The 24163-nt window shown below is 35.1% G+C and overlaps 1 long non-coding RNA gene across 2 annotated transcripts in view; it reads right to left on the bottom strand.

The window, feature by feature from the left end:
* Positions 1–748: 748 nt before the first annotated feature.
* Positions 749–24163, bottom strand: part of LOC101751996 — a 59186-nt gene continuing 35771 nt past the window's right edge. Inside the window, exons 1-5 of one of the 2 annotated variants that reach the window (XR_005857426.2) lie at positions 9858–10160; positions 8409–8548; positions 4632–4729; positions 914–1011; positions 749–810 (exon numbers count right to left, since the gene is read on the bottom strand). This is a non-coding gene — a long non-coding RNA (uncharacterized LOC101751996). Of the gene's footprint in view, positions 811–913; positions 1012–4631; positions 4730–8408; positions 8549–9857; positions 10161–24163 lie in introns of those variants that run through there. The other variant, XR_006936296.1, reaches the window with a different exon arrangement.

Raw genomic sequence — 24163 nt, 5'->3', positions numbered from 1 at the left:
CAACAGGTAGTCTTAGGCTGATTTAAAAGTAGCCCACGGTATTTGTCCCTTGTAAATCTTTCCAATTGAACTATATTGAAGGTGGCCCAAGAAGTTCATGTGAAATGATCTGCAATGTTTATGTGCAATCTACAATTTGCTGTGATGTCCTTGCCTTCAATTTATATAGACATAAGTACAAATATGCATATTTATATGTAATACGTTTAAGCTATGTGCATGTAAGTTTAATAAATATTTACATATGCATACACGTAAGCATATGTATGTAAAAATCAATGTTGCAGTCCGGTGAAAAGGGAAATAGTAAATCTCCAGTATTTGAGAATACTAATACAGCTTGATTTTCACATTCCCATCACAAACCGTCAGCCATTAGTGTGAATACAAGCAAAACTGTAGGAGTTCAATAAAGGACATGAAGTGCCTTTAATTTTGAACTCATTTACAATATGTTTTACATTACTTTGGTATTTTTAATATGGTCTTTCATTAAAATACCCATAACAACCCATCATTCTTTGACAAGTTGAAATGCTTAAGTAGACTATGATAGAGCAATAACAACTACTAAAATGTTCAAATGAATTATTTTATTTAAATTTTCCAGTGAAAAACAGAGGTTGATTAAAATTTTAGTGTTGAAATGTCTTTGGATGGCACCACAGGAAAATAAGCTGGAGATAGCAATCAGAAAACCAGACTGAGTGTTTTGCCACATAAAACCATGAACAAAGATAACCATAAATATTTTGGACATTATGTTCATTGCTTGCTTTCCTTCCTAGGTTCACTCTTGCCAAAGCAAACCTGTATTAAAATAGACATTTCCAACATTTACATTTCGGTATTTTTCTCCTACCTCTATCAGGCTAATGGTAGTGATTTTTTTCATGTCTTTCCAGGGAGTTACCTGTCCCTTCCAGGGAATGACTCTTCCATGACTTCTTCAATGAATATCCGCTGTTCTAACATTCAGCTCTCTCAAGTCACTGCTGTACTCTTGGGATCCTAGTTCAGACAGACACAGAGTGTGAGCCAGCTCTAATTTCACCACTGCTGTTTCATTGCTGATAAATTACTTCAAAGGTAAGCAAATTGCATTAGTATAATGGAAGAGTGTGGTCTAACCTTTCAGTAGCTATCACTGGTAGGATGCAGTCACAGCTACTCCTACAGGTAGATACCCAGCTCTATTGCATAGCAACTAGATCTGCCACACATCTCTAAAGCAGATGTATTTGCTTGCATATTCTTGACCCAGTTATTATAGTTGTATTAAATCCTCATTTACAGGCTAGATGAGACTGGCCATATTTTAATAGGAATGTAAATGACACCAGTAAGAAGCTGGAAAGAGCTTTTTTGTTTCTTTAGTTTAGCCAGTAGAGTTTACTTTCCTTCAATTTCCACTCTAAAGTATCAATGTTAACTTCTGTACAATTTCAACCAGACAGCAAAATAATAATTTAACAGATTAAATGGCAATAAAAATACTAAATTCAGCCTTTCTTATGCTAGAGATCTCAAACTGGAAATACCTCAGAGGAATATTTATATTTCCTGTACTATTTAATTTATACATATTTTTTATATTTTAGTATGAAGTCCTACTTCTCTGTCACATTGGAACATCATCTGATTTTGAATCTTTCCATGAAAGACTATTGCTAATCCAAAGGCCTGGTTACATCAGGGAAAACCCTACACACAATGCCTACTCTCTATTAGAGTATGGACATCATAAGTCATGCTGTGACAGAATATTCCAGACTTACTGCAAATGCATTTCCTGTTTAGAGTCCTGAAGCTGCTGCCAGGGAACACAACTTCTATACAGCTTCCCAAAACATTAAATAAGCATCAGGATCTCAGAGTAACAAATTTCCAATATAAGCAACAACACAGAGAGATGTACAAGAGTACTTTTGTCCCTCACCTCCAAACATCTGCAATATCTTTTCACTGTTTCATTTTTATTGAATTGAAAAGGAATGCTACTGACTTAAAAATCATTGAATTTCTTTGGCATCTTTTTTACTATTCAATTTTTACAGATGATATCCTAATGAAAATCAGTGCGATTAAACAGATTTCTTTCTGTTTTACCAGTTGATGTACTTCACACATTTAACATCAACTTTTTTACATCAAGCATGGTCAGTTTTATCATTTTTTGCTGTAAAAGAAGCACATTCAGATATAGATGATGTGAAAACTCACTTGTTTCCTTTTCCAGTTATACACCACACATATGGAAGTGAAAAGTAGATCCAATATATCAAGCTGCCTTTAGAACTGACTGGGTTTCTAACACAGAGTGCCTTTCAAACACTTTCCAAGACTGTATATCTTTGTAGCCTGGAAAATGATGTCCCAGATCTTCTAAGACCTCTAAGAGGAGATCCTATACTGCTTACGATGTAAATAAATTCTCCTTTATTTATTATTTTCTTTAGGAAAATAAATTGTTCTCTGTCTCTCTCTCCTCTCCTACTTTCTTCTTCCTCACCTTCTAATCCTTGGAATTAGAAATGTGTCATCTTTTTTTCTCTTCTTTTCAGCTCTAAAAAATACTTGTTGCCATTTCATCAGCCTGACAGCCACATAATTCCTCAGGTCACATTATAAACATATTCCTAGCTTAGCAAAAGTACAGTCTGAAATGCATGAAAGGTCTATGAAATACAGTCCCAAATATCACTTTCTTAGGACTCCATATAGTGTAACGAGTCAAGATTTATAGCAGTCGCAGCCTGCAAGTTTTATTCTGCAACTGTTGTTTTCCCCCCTTAAAAATCAGCATACAAAATTTATAGTCTATTCGGCATCTTAATCTTGGGAACACGGTTGCTGCAGAGTGGATGGGAGAGCTGGTGACAGAAGATAATGCTTGGACAATACGGATCATATCTGAGAACACTAATAAAGTAAGCTAAAAGGAAAACAAAGTGTCACCTCATTTGATTTTTCTTTCACAGTACTCTTCTAACAGGACAAAATGTATATAGTTCACCAATTTCAAGTGATGAGGCATAGCACAACAACAGTCCTTAAACACTTGATATTTGAGTTCAGATAGTTGGTTCTTTGGATTATGACTGTTTATTCCTTACATGATTTATAGCAAGTGGAAGCCTCTTGCCAGAAGTATTTCCAAAATGGTCTGCATTCATGAATTTAAAGACTTTAAGCAGAAGGAGCCTATATTTCTTGTCATTGCTGGCATATCAGACCAAGAATGGTAATAAAGTTATAAAGGTAACACATCCAAGTATCAGTCTGCACACAGCTTAGGGAAAATATCCTTTGAAACAGCCGACTTGGTAAATTATATTTTCAGGGATGCTCTGAGGGCTTATGAGGATTTATACTTTCACAATCTCTGGAACTTAAAGTCATCTGGGTGTTTTAACTTGTAAGAATCAACTAGATGCTGCAGCACATTATGCCATCTTGACATCTTGACAGTTTCAGGCTGCTCCTTTACTGGAGTGAAGGAGTTTGTTCAGGGCCTGGCATTATACTTAAATGAGGAAGGAGGAGGTGACATTAAGTTAATTATGGACAGACATGAAGGCACATTAGAAAATTTTAAGAGTATTTGGTACCAGGAAAAATAAACTTAGAGTCACAAAATCATTTACAAGAAGTCAAGTTGGCAACCAGCGACTTGGAAATGTTTACAATTAGAGCAGGAAAAACTTCCAGAATGAGCAAGAAAATACATTAACAAACTAGAAAATTTGCCTACTAATATACAACATACATAGAAATGAAGCACCCTCAAACAGGTTCAGATTCAATACGTTAAAAAAAAAATAAGACAGGTATTGAAGCATCAAGGTTACTTTCACGCACATCCTCACAGTAGCCAAAGTAGTCACAATACTACCAGAAAAGGCAAGTGTGGACACCCTTAGGCTGCAGTGAATGCCACTGATGCCATGACTGCAACTGTATGGCAGCTTAGTGCAGCACAGCCTGGCATCCTCTATGCTAACTGTGTATTCAGGCCAAGCAAAGAAGGGACTGCTGGGGGCTATTGATAAGACCTCCAGAAGCAGGGCTGTATAGAGTCACCCCAGAGGCACCAAAGGGTTGTGGGTTTGGACTGACCCTCACTGAGACCATGGGAAAAGCTTCAGCCCTGCTGGACTTGGCAATAGAGACTGGCTCTGTTCTTTCTGCATCCCCCCTCAGGTATTTATAAACACCAATCCACCACTTCTGGCAGGAAGTCTTGCACCTAGAATACCAAGGGCAGTCCTGTTGCTGCCCATCATGGTGCTTGGACTCAACCTGCCTGCCCAAGGCTTTGCCTTGAGATCTACAGATCTACCACGAGGAAGGAACATGGCAGCAACTTCAGTTCCTGCTGGATACCTGTGTCTGCAGTGTAAAGAAGTATTATTTCTCAACACTGCAAGTTCTACTAAGTAGAAAAAGAAAAAAAAAACACTGTAAGCATCTGCTTTCTTTTTATCATTGGACTTGCTATAGGCACTGGATCAGATTTCTTTTCTACTCCTGTTGAGAGAACCTATCTATTTCAGGCTCAGATTTACAAAATGTATGTATTTCCACCATACATGAGACATCTAATTGCAGTGATTGTGAACCTGACATACCTCTGATGTTTGCACTTCCATCACTGCCATAGCTTCCTGTTTCTGCAAAGGGGATAAGACATTTTATCTGAAGCATCATTGTTCTTCCAAACTCAGTCCTAGAAAGCAAAAGCATGTGAGATGAAGTGACTTCCTGGAAGAAAACACAAGAATAGAAAAACCCATCCAAAGCCAAAAAAATCTTCTTGCCCCTGCAATGATGTGTTCTCTGATTTGTCTACTGCATCAAATCTAAATGGTTTGAAAAGGAACACCTCAGTTACAGACTGCACAATTTAAGAGTTGAGGCCTTCAGGCTTCAGCTCATTATGTAGAGAAAACAGTTATATAATCATGGAATGATCTACATCGGAAAAGACCTTCAAAGATCATTGAGTTCAACTGTCAATTTGACCTATCAGGTCACTTCACTGAATCATGTCCCTTAGTGTCACATCCACACATCTTTTAAATACCTCCAGGGAGGAGGACTCTACCACTTCCTTGGGCAGCCCGTTTCAATGCTTGACCACTCTCACTGTAGAGTTGTTCCTAGTATTCATCTTAAACCTCCCTTTGCACAACCTAAGACCATTTCCTCACATCCTATTGCTTGTCACCTGAGAGAAGAGACTGATACCCTCTTTCCTGCAATCTCCTTTCTAGCAGTTGTAGGGAGAGATGATGTTTCCCCTCAGCTACTTCTTCTTCAGAAAAAACAACCACAGTTCCCTCAGATGATCCTCAGAAGTCTTGTTTTCTAGTCGCTCTAGCAGCTTTGTTGCTCTTTGCACACACTTGAGCAACTCAGTAGCCTTCTAGTAGTGAGGGGCCCAAAAGTGAACGTAGTATTTAAGGTGCTGTCTCACAGTGAACAAATACAAGGGGACAATCACTTCCCTCATCTTGCTGGCCACACAATTTCTGATGAAGAACTGAATGCCTTTGGACTTCCTTGCCACCTGGGCATACTGCTGGAGACTGGATTCACCAGCCCCTCAGTTCAGCCTATTCAGATCTTTCTACAGAGCCTTCCTTCCCTCATTCTCCAAAACTCAAGACGCAAATCAATCTATGAAACACATTCTAAGGCATCCAGGCCTGTCACTGTGACATCAGGATCAGTCAGGATCAGCTCTGGATCCTCAGTTCCTTTCAGAGCAGCTACTTGTATCCTTCTTCCCAGAATTCCTTTTAGCCTTGGCTCCAATGTCAACAGTAACAGGGTCTCCTAGAACTCATTACCATGCTCCTCACAATGACTTCATTGTGTGTGTAAACTGCAGAGCAACCTTTTAGGCGCTTTTTAGCAAGTGAAAAGAACAAAGGCAGTCCTGCTCCTTACTCAACCCATCCGTGTAGTCTCTTTATCTCTGAATTTATAAAACACAGTAAGAAGTCAATGTTGCACCATATACTTTTCCATGAAGCTATTCTGGAAAACAATTCTAGTGAAATTTGCCTTTAGAGCACACTACCTGCTATGCTGTGTGATTAAATATCTCAATTATATGGGAGAGCATAAATAAATGACTTAATTATTTTTAAATAACCCTGCAAAATTTTCTTATTAACAGAAAATACATCTGCTCACATAGAAACTGAAATTTGTAAAATATATTTGGCTTACTCAAACTGAAAACTGAAAATAGTGAGTTTGCAAGATACTCAGCCATTTTTCTCTGTAGTTTTATCAAAACTCCACAAGACACTACAAACTACAATGCAGTAACATCAAGTTCTAAATGACATCATCTATGATACATAGTTCAAAATCATTAAATTCAGTTTAGATAATTACAAAACTGATGAATATTTTTAAATAAGTTAAAAGGAAAATACAGTCACAAGTACAGCTATGCAGATTTGTTTTTCCATGTGTTGTAAATCCCTAATTATTAATTTCCGTGTAAAATAATAAAATATATGCTATAAACTGCTTTCTTATGATGCAGAACTAACTTTTACTTTAAAATTAGATGCAACAGAATTTCAAAAAGAAAAGGTACATTGAAGAAAACTTTAAATATATATGGCAAAGCAAACCAGCAATATAATGAGATACAATGCAATGATTAGTTGACTTCTGAATCAGCAAATTTTGGTGAATTTTCACATGAACAATTGAAATAAAAGCCAGAACTTTTATATGACATTTCTTGTGACAGTATTTTTAGAAATTCAAGGAGAAAGCACATATCTTTACCATATATATAATTCCTATAAGCTACTAAGTGTTAGAACAGGTTCATTATTCATTTGAATGTCACATTTCTTTGGAGTGCTGATATAATGTGTAACAGCGATCAGGTTTTACTCTCACAGAGATTCTTAGGTTGAAGATAGCATAGATTATCATATAGCAGATAAGAGATTATCTGCATTAATTGTATTAAAATTTAGAACTTTAGTCAGAGGATGAAAATCAAATGTACCTACTGAACTCAGCAGGCTAAATCAACAGATTTAACTCATCATATTCAAAAGAGAAAAAAATATGAGAAAAGCATATTCTATTTTAACTGCTACAATGCATGTTTTAGGAAGTATAAAAATAATCCTTTCCTCAACCTACAGATGTCAGAGGCAGATGAATGCCCCACTGCCTATAGGTTGGATACTCCATGACATCTCCTTTGTTTCCCCATAGTGAGGGAATCTGTAAACTACATTCAGTGCAGTAACGTGAACTTGATAGCATATTATAGTGGTGGCTGTTGTATTTCAGACCCCAAGATCAACTAATGTGCTATGCAAGGAGTGGGGATTCTACAATGTGCAGGCACCTATAGTGTATTTCTTTTTCAATTTGTTCCCTATTTACTAGGATTTTATGATGATTTTAGTAATTACCATAATCAATTACCTCCAAGGATTAGAACATTATGAGGTTCATTAAAAACTAGATACAAACCAAAGTATAAAATTAACAACACTACACACTGCAAGTAATCCCCATTGTACTCGTAATCAGTGATGATTAATATACATTCTCAAGAATATTTACTTGACAGTGTTACTTTAAAATGCTAGTGGGTTTTGCTAGTCTTTAAATTACCAACCTTACAATGCCTGAAATTATACGCATATCACATACACATTTATGTTTTTACAAATGAAGTTTTAAAGCTACAAAATGCATATAGTTTTGTGATGTGCTCATAGCTTTATAATTCATATTAAAATCATATACATTATTCCTATTGCTTCCAAACAGACACTTTGATAAAAATCTGACACTGTTTTTAACCACCAGCTTATCCTCTGTTAATACATTGTCTGATAAAAATGTATACTTCGTGCTTCAATTCTAAAGAAAACTACTACTGAAGGAAACAGATCTCACAAACTCCCATATAGAAATAATGCAGAAACCATATAAAATATACCCTGTAAGAACAAACCCCAAAGCCTTAGGGACCCACAGTATAGGGGATCCAGGTCAATCAACAAGGAATTTCTACATCATCAGAAGACAGTTGCCAGTAAACCATCCTAGCAAAAGCTTTGGGAGAAGTAATCTTCATTCCTTTTATCATAAAACATTTTCAGGCATATTAACATGTCAAAAAATCATGTGTCCCCTAGTAGCAAAAAGTCAAGTACAAAAGAGTGTGTTTTTTTTAATACATCCAACATTTTGAATAATTATGGTAAGCGACAGCCACCTACTCAGTGGTGAATTTTGATGTAAATACATAAAAATACTGCATTTCCAGCATGTACTGAGTTCAGTCAAACAAAATAAGGGGCTTGCATTCCTCAAAAACGACACTACCAGACCTCCCTTGTACTTACCTTGTAATCGGGATGTTGGTTAAATCATAAGGTAATCCTCATCAGCAATAAAAGGAAACAAAAGTGAAGACATCTGCCATATCCCTAAACTTGCTTGGTTTAGTGTAATCTCTTAACTCAGTCAATGCAGAATATTTTACCTGCAAAAAAAAAAAAAAAAGATATATATATCCAGAGTTCATTGATTAGTCTGATAAAATGTAAGCTGAATGATTTCTTCAGCAATCTGTTCTCATGGAAACGAATTCACTTAAATGTTCCAACCTAGAAAAATCAAAAGTAATGCAATTGCACATTGATTTTATCTTATGTCTATGCAGACACCAGGCAAAACATTGAGAAAGATGCTGGGAAAAGGGTAAGAAAAACTCTCACAAGATTTAATTGTGTCAGTTTGTCTTTATTTTAATTGTATTATGTTTGTTCATTAAATTTACTCATTCACAATCCTCCTTAGATCTCATTGCCGAAGCATCTGTTATTTCTTAAAAGGAAATAGAACAAATAAGGCTTTTTTTTCATGTGACAGTAAAATGATGACAGTGACAATCTTTCCAGAATTAATTTATTTGAATGAAATGTTTACAAACACATTTGTACAAGTATATTCTATCCATTGAAAACATCTTCCTCAAAAGTTGTTTACTAAAGAACACAAAAAAGATCAAGGTTGTTTGGCTTTTTTTGTTGTTGTTGTTGTTGTTTTTGTTCTTTTTGGTTGGTTGGTTGTTTTTTTTGTTGTTGTTGTTGTTGTTGTTTTTTGCTTATTTGGGGGTTTTGGAGAAGTTTTTTAGTGAAAGAGAGGAGAGATTCAACTTAGGCAGTTGGTCACGAAATGTGACATCAGTACTTTCACATTTAATGGAAGAATACTTATTCTGCAAAATTATCTTCTAAACAAGTACTTTTATGAACAGAAACATGACCACAGGTAGTCCTTTTATGGCATAGAGGCATGGCAGATTAAAAAGCCATCTCAAATACCTTGATCTTTTAATAATTTCTGTTTTTTAACCTTCCTGTTGGGACTGTAGAGGTGAGAACCGGTTGTCAGCATTTGACTGCAGATCCACAGGTCTTAAATACCCAGCACCAAACCTGTGTGTTTTTATATTCTGTTGCTCTATCACTAGCTGCTATGGTGTCTTCCATGAAGTGCTACTGTTGGGCTATCCTACTTAATCTTCAACTGAGACTGGTTTTGAATTTACTTATTCTCTGTGTTTCTATTTTTCTCTGTTGGCCACAGAAAATTGATAAAGGAAGGAAAAAGGCTAAAAAGCATAGGAAATAGACACAAATCATTTTCTAGCTTGGGGAAAATAAAGGTTATTTTTTATTCAAAATTTTCATGTGAAAAAGTTGATATCTACTTGAACTCAGCCCAGATTATTATAATATCTGCTGACTTTCTGAGAGGAATACATTACTTTTCTAGCCTCTCCTTACCTGGACTCTGTAGCAGCAGCAGTAACGGCATTGCAGAGACCAGCTGTGGAGAGGACAGATACAACAGTAAAGCTTATACAGGTGTGCTGGAGATAATTCACTGCCTGCAAAAGAAGAAACCTGAGTGACACGTTCATTTCTGAGTCAGACTCAAAGGAGGTTGGGGGCCTTGTCTGCAACAGGCAGATGTTAGGAAAAGTCAACAGCAGCAACAAAGTATGATTTCTGTTGCTTCTTTTTCATTTTTTTAAACCTCATAATTAGGATCCCTCTCTTCTCTGATGGATGAACAGGAGAGGGACACATATCTGTACCAGGTTTTGAAAGCCAGTGTTAAAAAGTAATGAAAGAAGGAACAGCAAAGAATATATCCTGCACCTGAAAATGAAACAGAACACTGAATTGTCTCAGACTTTTTAATTACTGACAGAAAGCTAAAAACAACATATAGAACTGATCCAAGAAGCAGAACTGTCACACTACAAAGACACTTCTTTTATTGTGGTACAGATTAGTAAACCAAACTGTTGCTTACTTAAGTTGGTCCTGAGCGCAGAAGAAAATGCATAAATTTATGTCCATTGAAAATGTACTTCTAACATTCAAATTCCTTAAGCATATTTTCAATTACCTCAAGTGGTTCGTCAGGCAAGGTTTAGGAGTGATTGGCATCTTTCTACTAAGGCATTAATGCATTAACCTAGTAAACTGTTGAATGAGTAAGACTAATAAAATTAAAAAGGGATAGTTCATTAAGGTAGGGGGTGAAACGGATGTATTGATATGAGTCTATGATCAAAAGATGATTGGTAAGCTAAATAAGGATCCCAACATTGACTAAGTTATATTCCTTATCCCGAGTTGTATACTTTATTCATGGAGCCTACGCTAATCCAGGCGAGGCTGCAGTCACTTAACCACCATGCAATTGTTAAAACACAATAAAAACAACTCTAGCCTAAGCAGACCTACACAAGTCTTGAAACCCTACACTCTTGGTTCAATAGAAACCTTCTGGCATTTTTTTAATAAAGACAATATTATATTAGTCAGGCTGCAAGTGCCCTGTGCAAAATAATCTATCTATATGCTACCTGGGGGCACCTCAGAAGAAGTCTATGAAGACATACTGTTTGACAGAGAATACTTTTCTTTTTTCCTACATAATATGAAATTAAATTAATTTAGCAATCCTAAGACTTAACGTGCAAGGGATATTGTACACATTACACAACTCAAGACTTTATTGCCTCAAAAATGTCAGAAAAAAAATCATGAATTCTCTCATGTTCAAAAGATAAAAGCTGAAGCTGGTGACATTATGAAAACTTCCCTTGTAACAATTACGCAAGTAAGGGATCTAACTTTGCACCCTACTCAGATCAAATGAAATAATAAGGATGGGGAAAAAACAAAATTAGAAGTAAAATATGCTTCTGTCTATGTAGGTCTCTCCAAAGTAATGTTTCCTATTTATTTCCAAGGAAACTACAACAGATACAAAAAGCACAATTTGATAGAGCACATTCTCAGTTACAAAACACTATTTTTCAACATAGTCACAACCATTAGCTATGTATTTTCACCAGAAATGAAGAACAGCCTGCATGCCATGTTCGTAAAACTCTGCACCAGCAGAGGTGACACACTGTCACTGCTGCCACTGCTGAAACACAACACCCATTGCCCCACTGTGCTCACATCCACTGTTTGGTCTCCATAAATGTTCAAAAGTGCTGATAAATGCCAATGAGTGCCATTTTTTCCCTCTTGGAGGAATTCAGTTCTACACCCTTGCTCCATAGGCACTTCCATGTCAAACACCAAACACCAATTTGTCAGACTGTCTCTCCGCTGCCATCTGTCACACAGAAACAAAATGTAATGGAATATTGGCACCCTTACTACCACACCACCAACATCCACCCCAAGGTTATGGGTCAACATAATATAATGGGAGACATCACTTTCAGAGCAGCACCTGTATTAACGCTAATCCCAAAAGTGGTTTTCAACTCAACAAAAAACATAAACAAGATAGATAATAGATGTAATAGAAAAGATATCTAATTTATCCTTGAAAGAAACAAACAAACAAATAAATTTCTGATATGGTGAAAGTTTTAGAGGTATGGAGGTCAGTATCCCCATGGATGCAAATAGCTAATATTGAATATTACATTACATTACCTACAGGGTACTCATAATCAGAAAGTGATGTTTATGCACATTTTTTCCATTAATGTAAAGCCTGTATTTATTCTTCTAATGTTCCATGGAAAAATACATTACACAATAAAACAAATTATCTTTTATGCATAATAGATTTATATAATGCTTCCCATAACATAGGATAAAAAATACTTCAAAGTCATGCTCACTTTTATGCATATTCCCATTTACAAATATAAGCACCTACAGTCTCCATTTTTTCCATATTCTAGCCAGTAGGATGGGATGTAATTAAGTTGTTGCTCTGGGATGAATGCAAGCACATGGCTTGTTTGCCCTCTTGAAAAGAAGTGGATTCTTGAAATGGGATCCAAGATACAAGATCACAAATAACAGGAAGTCAATTATCTTGAAAACTGCTGCAAGTAGCTGCATGTTTCCTACCCTTTAACACAATTAGTTCTTATGTCTCTTGGTTTTTACATCTGTTTACTCAATGCATTTACTACGTGAGGTCAAAATTTAGATGAAGAAGGTTTTAGACTCTTAACAATAATTGACACACACACTCAAAACATAATGCTAGGTGGACAATTAAGTCACATCATAAAAAAAAAAAAAAAAGCAAAAAAATGCAAAAAAAAATGCAAACAGCTTGTTTCCTTACTATCTGGATAGGATTACTTGCTTTCCTGACTGTATTTCTGCTGTTTCTGTCTTTTGTGTCAGTTAAAGTGAGACAATGATACTAATTTCCTCCTCATCGTTTTGTCATGCTAACCATATATTCAATGAAATCCTGAAATTGTAAAGCAAAAATAAATGCCTTTATATAATTAGAATTATGTTCTGACTCAAACTATTTTTGGTGCTTTTTCTGATTTTTGAGCTTCCATGGCCCCTTGCATCTCCGAAATTCCATTTTATCAAAACCCTCAAAAATTAATAGACCACAGTTGATTTGTAATCTTTGTGGGAATCTTCCTTTGCTAAAGAATCTTTCCCTTACATGTCATTTCTCTCTTTCTACTAATTATTTCTTAATTAGAAAATACAGCACTTCAAAATGCAAAGTTAGAACTCCATTTATATGGAACAAAGCAAGGATTATTCCAAATGATTGTGTTTAATTATCATTATCACCTAGCTATAAAACATAGCTTCACTAAGAATCACATGATCATCATAGCTTATGAAGACTAAAATAAGTTTACATAAATACATACATAAAAAAAAAAACTGGGAATTAAGAAAAACTTTTGTCTTACATAAGCTTTCTAAATAGTAAGAGGAAGTAATTACAAGATCTTCCTCAAAATATTCCAGGACATGGAACAATAACAGCAACAAGTCCAGAGGAAAAACCTCTTTCCATGGAAAAGCCAGATATGTCATTCTCTACAGCATTATCATAGGATATGTACCCTGAACAGCACCCTAAAAAGGCCATACTGCTACCATTAAAACAGGTCCCCAAATGAATGTGCTTTTGACTCCACCATAAGTAGTGTTAGAATTTTGTCCATTGCTGCATTTTTTCAGTATAAAACTTCCAATGAGGTCAGTTTATTTGTTGTAGTTTTTCCTCCTATTCCTATTTACGTCCCTGTAGTAAAAGGGCTTCCTGTTGCAGCAATATGAATCTCTTCTCACCTTATTTAGCAATCACAGAAGCCGTCCAAGCAAGTTGAAAATAACTCATGTTTTGGGAAGAGTGAATCTCAAGTGGTTTACATTTACAATTGTTGCTGCCAGCAGATTGAACAAAAGCAAACTACAGCAAAACTAATATGCAGCATAGTCTGCAGTCATTTTGAAACCTAATATGGCAGAAGTGCCAATTAGAAATAGGTTTGGGGGGGGAGGAGGTTGTTTTGTTTTGTTTAGACCTTATCACTCTCTACAACTCCATGAAAAGAGGTTAAATGAAGTGGGGCTTGTCCTCTGTTCCCAGGTTACTTGTGATAGAACAAGAGGGAACGGCCTCAAGTTGTGCCAGAGGAGGTTCAGGTTAGATGTTAGGAAAAAAATTATTCTCAGAAGAGTGGTGAGTCATTGGAACAGGCTGCCCAGGGAGGTGGTGGAGTCACCATCTCTGGAAGTTTTCAAGAAAAGAGTAGATGTGCCAGTGAAGAACATGGTTTAGTGAGAATGGCTGATGGGCTGATGTTTGGGCTATATGATCTTTATGGGCTTTTCCAACCATAATGATTATATGATTCTATTTCACCTTGTCACTTCTAAAATTGAGAGAACTCTGAAAACTTTAACTTAATCTTGGGAGTACAGGTCAAAGCAACCTCAATGGTTTCTCCAAAACATCTAAACACAGCCATACTTGCACCGGTTTGCTTCCACTGATGTTGACTTCTCAGCTGATCCATTCAATAACAATACTGAATTATAAGCAGCTGCAGACAGTGGAAGACAACAGATCATTATTTTACATTGGATATGCTACTATCTAGTGTAAAATTGCAAATTCAACTGCTAACTTAAGGTATAGATTACATAGCATTTCTGTGGCTTACGAAAAAATAGACAAAACTGACCAGAGATGGTAAGAACATAATACAATAATAAAGCTGTAACTCTGCAATTTTATATAAAAGGCCAATATTTGGTGGTTTAAGCATTTTCTAATTGCAGCAGGAATACTTTCATACTGTTTATACCTGAGCTAGACTGTTTCCTTTCTCCAAGCTTAGAAATATGAGTATATACATATGTATATATGCACCTTTCTATCTAACTTTCTAACAATTGAAACGGGGGGGAAAAAAAAAAAAAAAAGGTTAGGTGCAGTAATATTAAGGTAATGCAATCAGACTTCAGGAGTGTGCTTGACTTGGTTAACCATCTTTACCATGCATGTTCTCTTGACAAAGTGTAAAATTAATGTAGGAAGTACTAAGAGAATTTAGAATACCGAGAAGGAGTGGCTCAGAAATGTTAAGAACCCACTGTACAGAAAGATACTATCATATTTTGGATTCAGAATTCAGAAATAGCTGGAGAATGACTGATGGACTGGAAATGTGGGGTGAAATAAATTCTATTCATTTGTTCTGCTGAAAAAAGAACTTGTGTCACCCTGATTACAGTTCATGCACAAGCATATGCATGAATATAAGCATATATGATACACACTGAGTTGATAACAGTAGTAGTGGTGGCAAATTAAAAAATTTACACAGGTTGTAATCTCAAGGAAAAACAAAATAAACAAACCAAAGAAAAACCCAACAGTTACATTTTCCTACTGAACTGATTAGGTAGATACATTCATTTTACTACAACTTTATTGTTGTTATGGAAAAAAATAAACATCTTGTTGATTCAGATAATATCAAAACAAGTTGTTTCTGCTCTTACATTTTTTTCTATTTGACTTTACCAACCTAAAGGATCCAAACTAAATGAAACAGCCATGAAAAACACAATGTTCTTGAAACCTACAGGAATTTTCCACATTGATTTGATCAATCAATAAAAAAACATAGACATTCTAATTTTCACACAAAAATAAAATTTCAGTTTCATTTCTCAGATTGATATAATTGTTATAATTATGGAAGAAATCACATAGACAAATTGGATTCCCTATTGCTGAGAATTTTAAAATAAAGAATAAAAATGTTTCAAACACACACCTTCCAGTTAAGTTGCAGAAAAAAGACTTTAAAATGTATTAAATCAGAAAAGCTTTATGACTTTTAGAAAATTTCATGAGAGTATTTCATGAGAAATTTCATAGGAGAATTTTCACTCTTCCTTTAACTTAAAAAAGAGCATTTTAAAAAGTAAAATATAAATTTATCAGGTTGGTACAGAACTTTAACTTTTCTTTAAATTTTTTTTTCATGGGACCATGAGAGAAGACTTGCCATGTACTGTCCGTTTGGATTATAATGACATATCAAATCCATTAATGAAGCAAAAAAAAAAAAAAAAAAAAAAAGCATAAGGAAGGAAGGCACATGCTATCTCTTCTCTTTATTAAATACGGATACTGTTTTTAAAGCAATTTCTACAAAGCTGAGTTAGGAGTCAAATTTTGTTGTATTTCCTTTTTTTTTTTTTTTTTTTCTCTGCACCTGTAGAAGGTTGGACACCTAATTATGTCTTTTTTTAACATTATAATTTTTCAACAAGACCCTACATGACGTCCAAACAACTGCCCATATCCAGGTCTTGCCTACTGAATAGAGACAATCCCAGGAGGGAATAGGAAAAATGGATTGAGACAAGTAGAAAGAAAACACTGTGCCAAAATAGTAGCAGAAAATATAGATGTCAGGCACTAGCGCCCTCCCATTTTCAAGAATACATTATAGAAGACTATGACGTGATGAGTCAAAAATGATTTTTTCAAATAAGAATACCGGTCTTGCATTATGGAGATTAACACTTCAGAAATGACATCTTAAAGAACTACATAAACATACACTCATATCAGAATTTTTGCTGACCTAATTATTACTCAATAATAAGCATGACATATTTCATATTAGATACATAACTTCCAGTTTCTTTACATGAGCATGAAATATAACCAATCATAATAATATACTGATACTACACTCCTACCTGCAACTTCTGTCATTAGTTACTATCCCATTGTAAGTAAAGCTTTGGAGGATTTCAAGGCCACGCTGGATGGGGCTTTGAGCAACTTGGTCTAGTGGGAGGTGTCCCTCCTATAGTAGGGGGGTTGGAACTAGATGATCTTAAAGGTCTCTTCCTATCCAAACCATTCAATGAACATCGTAAAAACACAGAACAAGACGCTGCCTATCTAGAACTTTACAAATAAGTTTATAATTTGAGTGTAAGATGAGATATAGTATGTGGATACAGGCTACCAAGGGAAACTGGAAACTAATGAGCCAATTATTAGTGTGATGAGGAGTAGTGTTGTAAAATTAATTGATGTATTAGGAAAAGGGAAACTCAAGAAAAAAATTTAAAGGAAGTAGCTCTGGAAGTGCTCCTGGTAAAGTCTGTGAAAGGCATCAGAGAAAAATAAAAACAAAAGCTGCAAGCTAAATACAATTATCTCCTGGTTGATAGAGTTGAGGTTGAAAGCTGATCATATATATGTAGGAGAATGATAAAGAAAATCTGCCATCTTAAGTTTCATGCAATAGAAAAGAAAAAGTGGAACTAAGGGACAGAAGGAATGACCAAACCTGTGGAGATTGGATGTGGAGAAAAAAAGATTGTATTTGTTGATACCTAACGCATGGAAATCAAGACATCAATTGATAAGAGTTTTACCTGTATAGCTATTAACTCAAGCACTAACACTAAACAATCCTAATCTGAGGGAAATTACATGTAAAAGCCTAAGTAATCGAGTGAATACTTAATAAAATGGAACTGTGGAGAGAAAAAATCTCAGAACCATTCTATCCAGACTCACACCTCCGGAACACCGCAAAATACTGCTAAACATTGTTTTTCTCAGAAAAGGCACTCCCTGCTTTATTAACTTTCTTCCTAACCCCCAGCTGCCCCTCCCCTGACACAGCTCCATGCCGTTGCCTCAGGCCCTGTCGCTGTCACAGACAGCAGAGCTCAGCACTGCTCTCCGCTCCCTGTGAGGAGCTGCAGCCGTCACAAGGCCTCCCCTCAGCCTCTAACCTTATTATTAATAATAATAAATAATAATAATAATAATAAAATAGGTTATAAAATGCTAACAGGTTCTCTGAGCTAACAGCAATTGTATTAGTACACATGACAGTAAACATATTCTGAAGCCTATGCTGCATGTAGGGGGCTATGAAATGCTCCTAGTTTGTTTTATATAGCAAATAGTGAAGGCAAATTAATTTCAACTCTCCTCCCAAGATACAGTGTTATTAATATCTATCCATTGGTAAGTTTTCAAATATTAGCTGTCATAAAAAAAATAAAAACAAAAAGCAACACAATTTGTACATTCCAATAGAAATTGTTTACCACAACTTTTTTTTTCCTTTTTTTTTTTTTTCTTTTTTTCCAAAAAAAAGAAGTAGAGAATGGTGAATGAACAGGACAAGTATACCAACAGCAAAATGAAACTGAGCACTTTTAAATGGCTTTGAAATCATTTAAAGAATTCTCAAGAAAAGAGAAGATAAATTACTGTCAAATCCCAAACTTGTGCTCATTTGTTTCACAGAAAAGTTTAAAGTAGTTCTCACTATTCTTTAGGAGGTAATATCTGTTACTCATGACCATTAGTAGCAGTCCAGATCCAGTTTCCAGTAGTTAAGGGCATTTGGAAGTGGTGGTGGGTTTTTTTGGTGTTTTGTTGTTGTTGTTTGTTTGTTTTGCAACACTGTGAGGAAGTTCATCAGAGCCTTTTAACTTTGGTTTGAAAACAACAAATGTCGTTTGTCCCTTCTATGATGGTCTGAATACTTACTGACAGTGACTCTGACCAAGCAGCAATAGCTGACACAGTGTGAAGAGAGAAATTTTATTTTATTTACAGTGCTTTGCTGCAAGGGGATGCTAATTACTTTGTTGGAGTACAAATGAGAACCAGGATTTCAAAACCTACCATCTGGATTTAGAGCTGCCGCAGTCAACTATAGGAAATTTGCAGCTTGGAAAATGGCGGTGGAAAAAGGTCACTAGTAACTATTGTGAGCATGAGAATTGAAGGAGTTTTAGAGGGATGAGAGAGGAATAACTATCAGTGAAAATCTTTTGTTCCCCTCTGCCATTTTACTAATCACTTAGAGTCATCTCTCATACTAGTTCCTTCACATGTGGCTTTTTTCTAAATTTGTACTGTCATTCTTTCCTGAAACTGCATGAGCCTGGTAAGAGATCTGTTTTTATAAATATACAGTTTAATGTAAGTATACCTAAGATGCAAGTAGTACTCATTCAAGTTATGAGCTCGAAGAACTTATCTGCATGTGTTCTCTGGATTGACTATCAAGAGCTCGGCAGGGAGCTAGGATGAAGCTCCTAGTTTTACTGAGCATGTTCCACATGCTTAGAACTCCTAGACATCAGGCATCTGCATCCCTGCAGAGAGATACTGTATGCTGTAATTTGGTGTTAAAAGACTAAGTATGGTTTTCTAGATAGTTCTCAATGATGGAAGCAAATGGAAGTCACATAATGACAGACAGCTGTAATATATTTTCTAGAGAGAAGAGGTAAGGGAGATGAGACAGGACTAAGTCAGACAATACAAGTGCAGACAAAAGAGGTTGTATAGTGGAGTGTATTGTCCTTCATACTCCAAGAAGTGTGAACAGTAAGAAAAAAAGAATGGAAGATATTACAATGTTAACAGTGAAACACACACTTTGCAGGCCACAAAAGCAAGAATAGCTCTGTGTTTTCTGACTGTTGGTAATCAACTTTGCGATGTTCATATTCTTTTCACATAGGAATTTAAAATTTTCATTGTTTCTTCAGTGTTGGCATGCATGAGTTTTTGTGCACCCTGATATCTTTAATAAGTAGCTTGCAGAGTGGCTAATTATTTCTACTTAAGGAGTCTTTCTACTCTACCAAAATTACTTCAGAAATCTAATCTTCAATTTCTATTCTCCATAATCTTTGTTCAAAACAATGCTAATGAAGTTGAGTTGCAACCCTTTTAATATCTGCTAAAGTAAAAACAGTCAGAAGTCTTTAGGCTATAGTGCTGAAAACAGCTTCCTTTGTTCCCATAACAGCAGTTAAACCAGCATTGGTAAGTGCATTATTTGTCAGTAACCATAACCAGGTGCTTAATCAAGCCTTCCATTTATTAAGAGCCTTTAATTGCTTTGGTTCAGAAGCATCCTTCACTCTTATGTATGATTACTTACACCATCAGTTTCAGGGGTGCTGAAACATCACTTTTATACAACAGAACATCAGTTTTCCTTGTTGTATTTTAGCTATACAAAATGGCGAAAAGAATCAGTCTTCAGTAACTGGTGAAGTGATAGACAGACTAATAGATTTTTCATGTTCCCAAGAGGTAGAGGTTGAAGTTTCAGGCTACAGATGAAATATACATGATAGATTCCTCAGCTAATTATTTGTCAGTATATTAATAAATCACACCAATCCCTGCAAGGCTATCTAAATTTAGAAGGTTCATGAGATGTAATACATAATTAATACCCTTAGATTGGATGGCTTAAAGGCAAGTGATTTCCTGATCTCATATGAAGTAGAGAGTATTTATCATTATTGTCCAAGGAAGGAATTGCCAGCACGAATGTTTTTTGGGACTGTGTATAAATGTCTCTGTCATTCATTTTAGTTTATGAGTAGAAAACAAAAAATACATAACATCTGGAGCTAGATTTTAAGTCCTATGCAGTGCTGCTTATGCATATTTACAGATACAGATACAAAATCTAATATGTGCACATATGTAATGATTTGATGGTCAGTCTTAAAAATCAATTGTCAAAATCAAAAAATAAATCAATCACTGTCATCACAAAATTATTGTTGTGTCACACATATATATGCAAGTATCTCCACAGTCTCCAGCTATTTGAAAGTGAGGCAGCTTCATTTTCTCCAAGCTGTCCCTTTCATAAAATGTTCTTCCATAACCTTTTTGGAATATGGTTCCTACAGTATCCCACACCTCTCTCCCCGCCTTTGCTCCACAGGACTCCTTCCTTGGCCCTATTTCCTTATATCTCTGTTTCACTTCTACAAAAAATCACCCACAAACACTAATTAAGTTCTGCACTAACAGTTCTACTTTGCCCTCCATACATGAATAGTCCTTCCAAAATGAAACATGGTCTGACTAACAAATCCTTCAGTCCCTTCAATAAAAGACTACCAAAACCAGAGCTCCCTCCTCTCCTTCATACCTTACACAATATTCTTGCTGACTAATGGTATAGCATAACCACAGAGCCTTTCTCACTGTAGTGAAAAATGTCCTTCATCACCAAAGTGGCTGCACCTCTGTGACAAATTTTGCACAAACATTCATGGTGTATTTCCACAATTAAGTTCTTGAAGTTTCTTAAGCTTTTATCCCATGTCTTAAGTCTTTTTTGGCCCATTCAAATTAGAATAGTACAAGCAGAGAAGGTACTGACGAGATCAGTGATCAAAAGTATGAAGTGAACTTATTCAACTTTCTACCCAATCAGATTCATGGAACTAGAGAGGAGTTTATAATTCAAAGAAAGGTAGACAACAGCAAATTCTGTACTTCCAAATATTAAGACATCAACTTTTGAAAAAAAAAATACCAAATTAATTCCTATTTTACAAACTCTTCCTTCTGTAATTGGACATATGTTTTCACTTAAAATTCAGGCCATTTCTTAACTGTGTGGATGGACAATATTTAGTGTAGACATAGTAGTAACAGATAGGAAACGCATAGCTAAAATCTTATATTCAGGTGCGTAGTTACAGACCTCATCTTTGACTTGATCTGTCTTCAGCAGCTTTTTCCCTTCAAAATTCTACAAAATTCTACCCTCTAAATGATCATAGATTATGCTCATCTGATAAAATTTTCATCAGGTTGCTATGATCAGGTTTTTTAAATATTTGTTTGGCTTCCTATATTCCATTTCAGCAAAGTTGTGCAAAGAAACCTCTCTTATTTTAGGTATTCAAAACAAATGTGTTCATGCTATCTCCTTGATGTCTCTGCTTTGAAGGAGCTTTTGCCATAGTTGTACAAACTGGCATTATTCTTTCTGATCACCACTTTTCTGTCTTCTGCAATGCCTACTTTTCTTCAGAACTGTCATTACAATAGTGAAGCTCAATGGGCTTTACTATTATTTGTTACTGAAAAACTATTTCCTTCATAGTCTAGAGGCAAAAACCAAACTGGGAAACACTGACATGCTTTGTCAAAGATGTCATCTTGAGGATCTCTGCCTAAGTATCTTATGCTGATCATATTCTCATAGACAAACCTCTGATCCTGCCTCTCTTCTTACATATTTCACAGACACATTGCATCTTTTATGCAAAGAAAGTTTTCTATCATTCATTCTTTTTTTTAATCAGTATTTTCAAAAGGCTCTCCTTTCACAATCCATGTTTAGCATTGTTATTTTACAAGCACTATTTTCAGTGGATACCTCTGTTTGGCATTATGGTAAAAAAAACAAATTATTGTTTTGATATTATATTTTTCATATTTACCATTATTCTTACAGCAATGCAAAGAGTTATATCTGCAAATGTAGGGTATATTTATTTAAATGGATTAGATGCTGATGCTACTTTAATGATGTTTATTTGATTTGTACGTCCTCCATCTATCAGACCATAAAACAGATAAAAATTGACTACATTGCTAGTTGAAATAAATGCCTGTGAAAACTTGCCAGTAAAGAAACAAAAGACAATTAATAACTTTAAAATTACTGTTCCTCTTTTGAAAACAACCATAATGTGAAAAAGCCTGTCATGTCATCACTTTTTTATATGCAGAATGCCCTAATATAAGAATTTCAACATCAGACAATTTTTCAAACATTACTATTTCTTTATAGCAAAGAGAGAAAATTTCCTCATGGAGTTTGTAAGCAGCTTCACAGATATGTTTAATAAGGTTATTTCATTTTAGTATTTCAAATATTGTCAAAATATCTCTTCTCTAATGTGACATTTATTATTATTGGAAGATTTAGCACAAATGCCATATTTGTTCCAACTTATTCTTGACCATACAAGTGCCTGCAGACCAATAAAAAAAAAAATGAAATTAATTCTTAGCCAGTTAGCACAAACAGTTATCACATTTTTCTAGTTATTGAATTTAATTGTATCTTACTTACATGGTTTAATTCTCTAGATTTTCTTGCAGCACTACAGAAATGTTAAGCAACTAGATATTCAGTAATACTTTCAGATACACAAACTTAGAGATAGCAGTACCTACACATGGAACGTTTTATAACCATAGAAGCAGCATACCTGAAGGTAACAGAGAGAGTTCTTTGATCTCTCCTCCTCTTTCTGGGTGAAAGGTAAGATCAGATTCTTCAAAAGTTCCAGTTTAGATCCAGGGGAAAAAATGAATGCTTGTTGTGTTAAGTAGTTGAAAAAAAGGAAGATCTATTTTATCTTTCATTCAACTTTATAAGCTCTAAGCAATTACTAACTGAAAAGAAATGTTTTTGCAGAGCAGTTTCAAAAAACTAAAATAATGTTTCTTAGATAACTTCTTACATATCTGCTAACACTTCATTAACATGGTGGCTGTACTCTGAATCAAGATAGAAGCAATACCAGTATACCAGTATATGTACAGACTGTGGAGAGTGTTGATTTTGGCATAAAATAACTGGATAAAAATTTATTTTTTGTGTTAAGTCCAGTTATTACACATAAAAAGCACCAATAGCACTTAGGAACTGGAGAACCTCTGCTTCTATTTGCTATAGGAATAAACTAAAAGCATCAAGTATCAAGGAAAGAAGAATAACCCTATTTTTCAAGTCATAAAAAGAAAACTTCTGTGTGAATAACCATGGGAAATAAGATCTGCTTTTCACATAAATCCAGTAATGAGGAAGCTGTGGATGAGAACTACTCTAAATAATACTTTTTCTTTGTGAATGGGCAAGAGAATTCTGTATACTACAGATAAATTCAAGCTGAGACAATCAGTTGCAAGTTGTAAGAACTGGTTAATAAAAATCATAGTACAGTACATTTTGATATATATTTTTTTTAGTGAGATTAAAGAAAAAAAGAAAGAAAGAAAGAAATTAAAGTGAAAAGAGGTATAACTTTTTTTCCTTTTTTTTTTTTTTTTTGTAATTTAATGTCTCCTTTCAAGTTTTGACTATTTTATGATGTTGAGATGTCCAGTTACTGAAGTTCAAGTCTTGAATAGAGATCAATGGATAAAGAAATTATTCAGCATGACAGCCTCACCCAAAGACTGTTCAGAACTCTGTTGCATACATAAGAGACTAAAATTAATCTACTGATCTACTTTAGCATCCGGCATCATACTGCATTCCCACATTAATTTCATCAAGGACCAAAAAGAAAAAAAAATAGTAAATAGTATTTCACAACAACAGTCACTGAGGTATGTTTTATGTTATGTTAGTGATAAAAAGTGTTTTACCTTTCTTTAGTTTACTCCATAATTCTCTAACAGTGAAATCATATAT

Source organism: Gallus gallus, chromosome 2 (genome assembly GCF_016699485.2).
Source record: "Gallus gallus isolate bGalGal1 chromosome 2, bGalGal1.mat.broiler.GRCg7b, whole genome shotgun sequence".
In the NCBI taxonomy this organism is placed as follows: domain Eukaryota; kingdom Metazoa; phylum Chordata; class Aves; order Galliformes; family Phasianidae; genus Gallus; species Gallus gallus.
The sequence above is the reverse complement of the archived record's forward strand: the minus strand, read 5'-3'. Positions and strand labels throughout refer to the sequence as shown.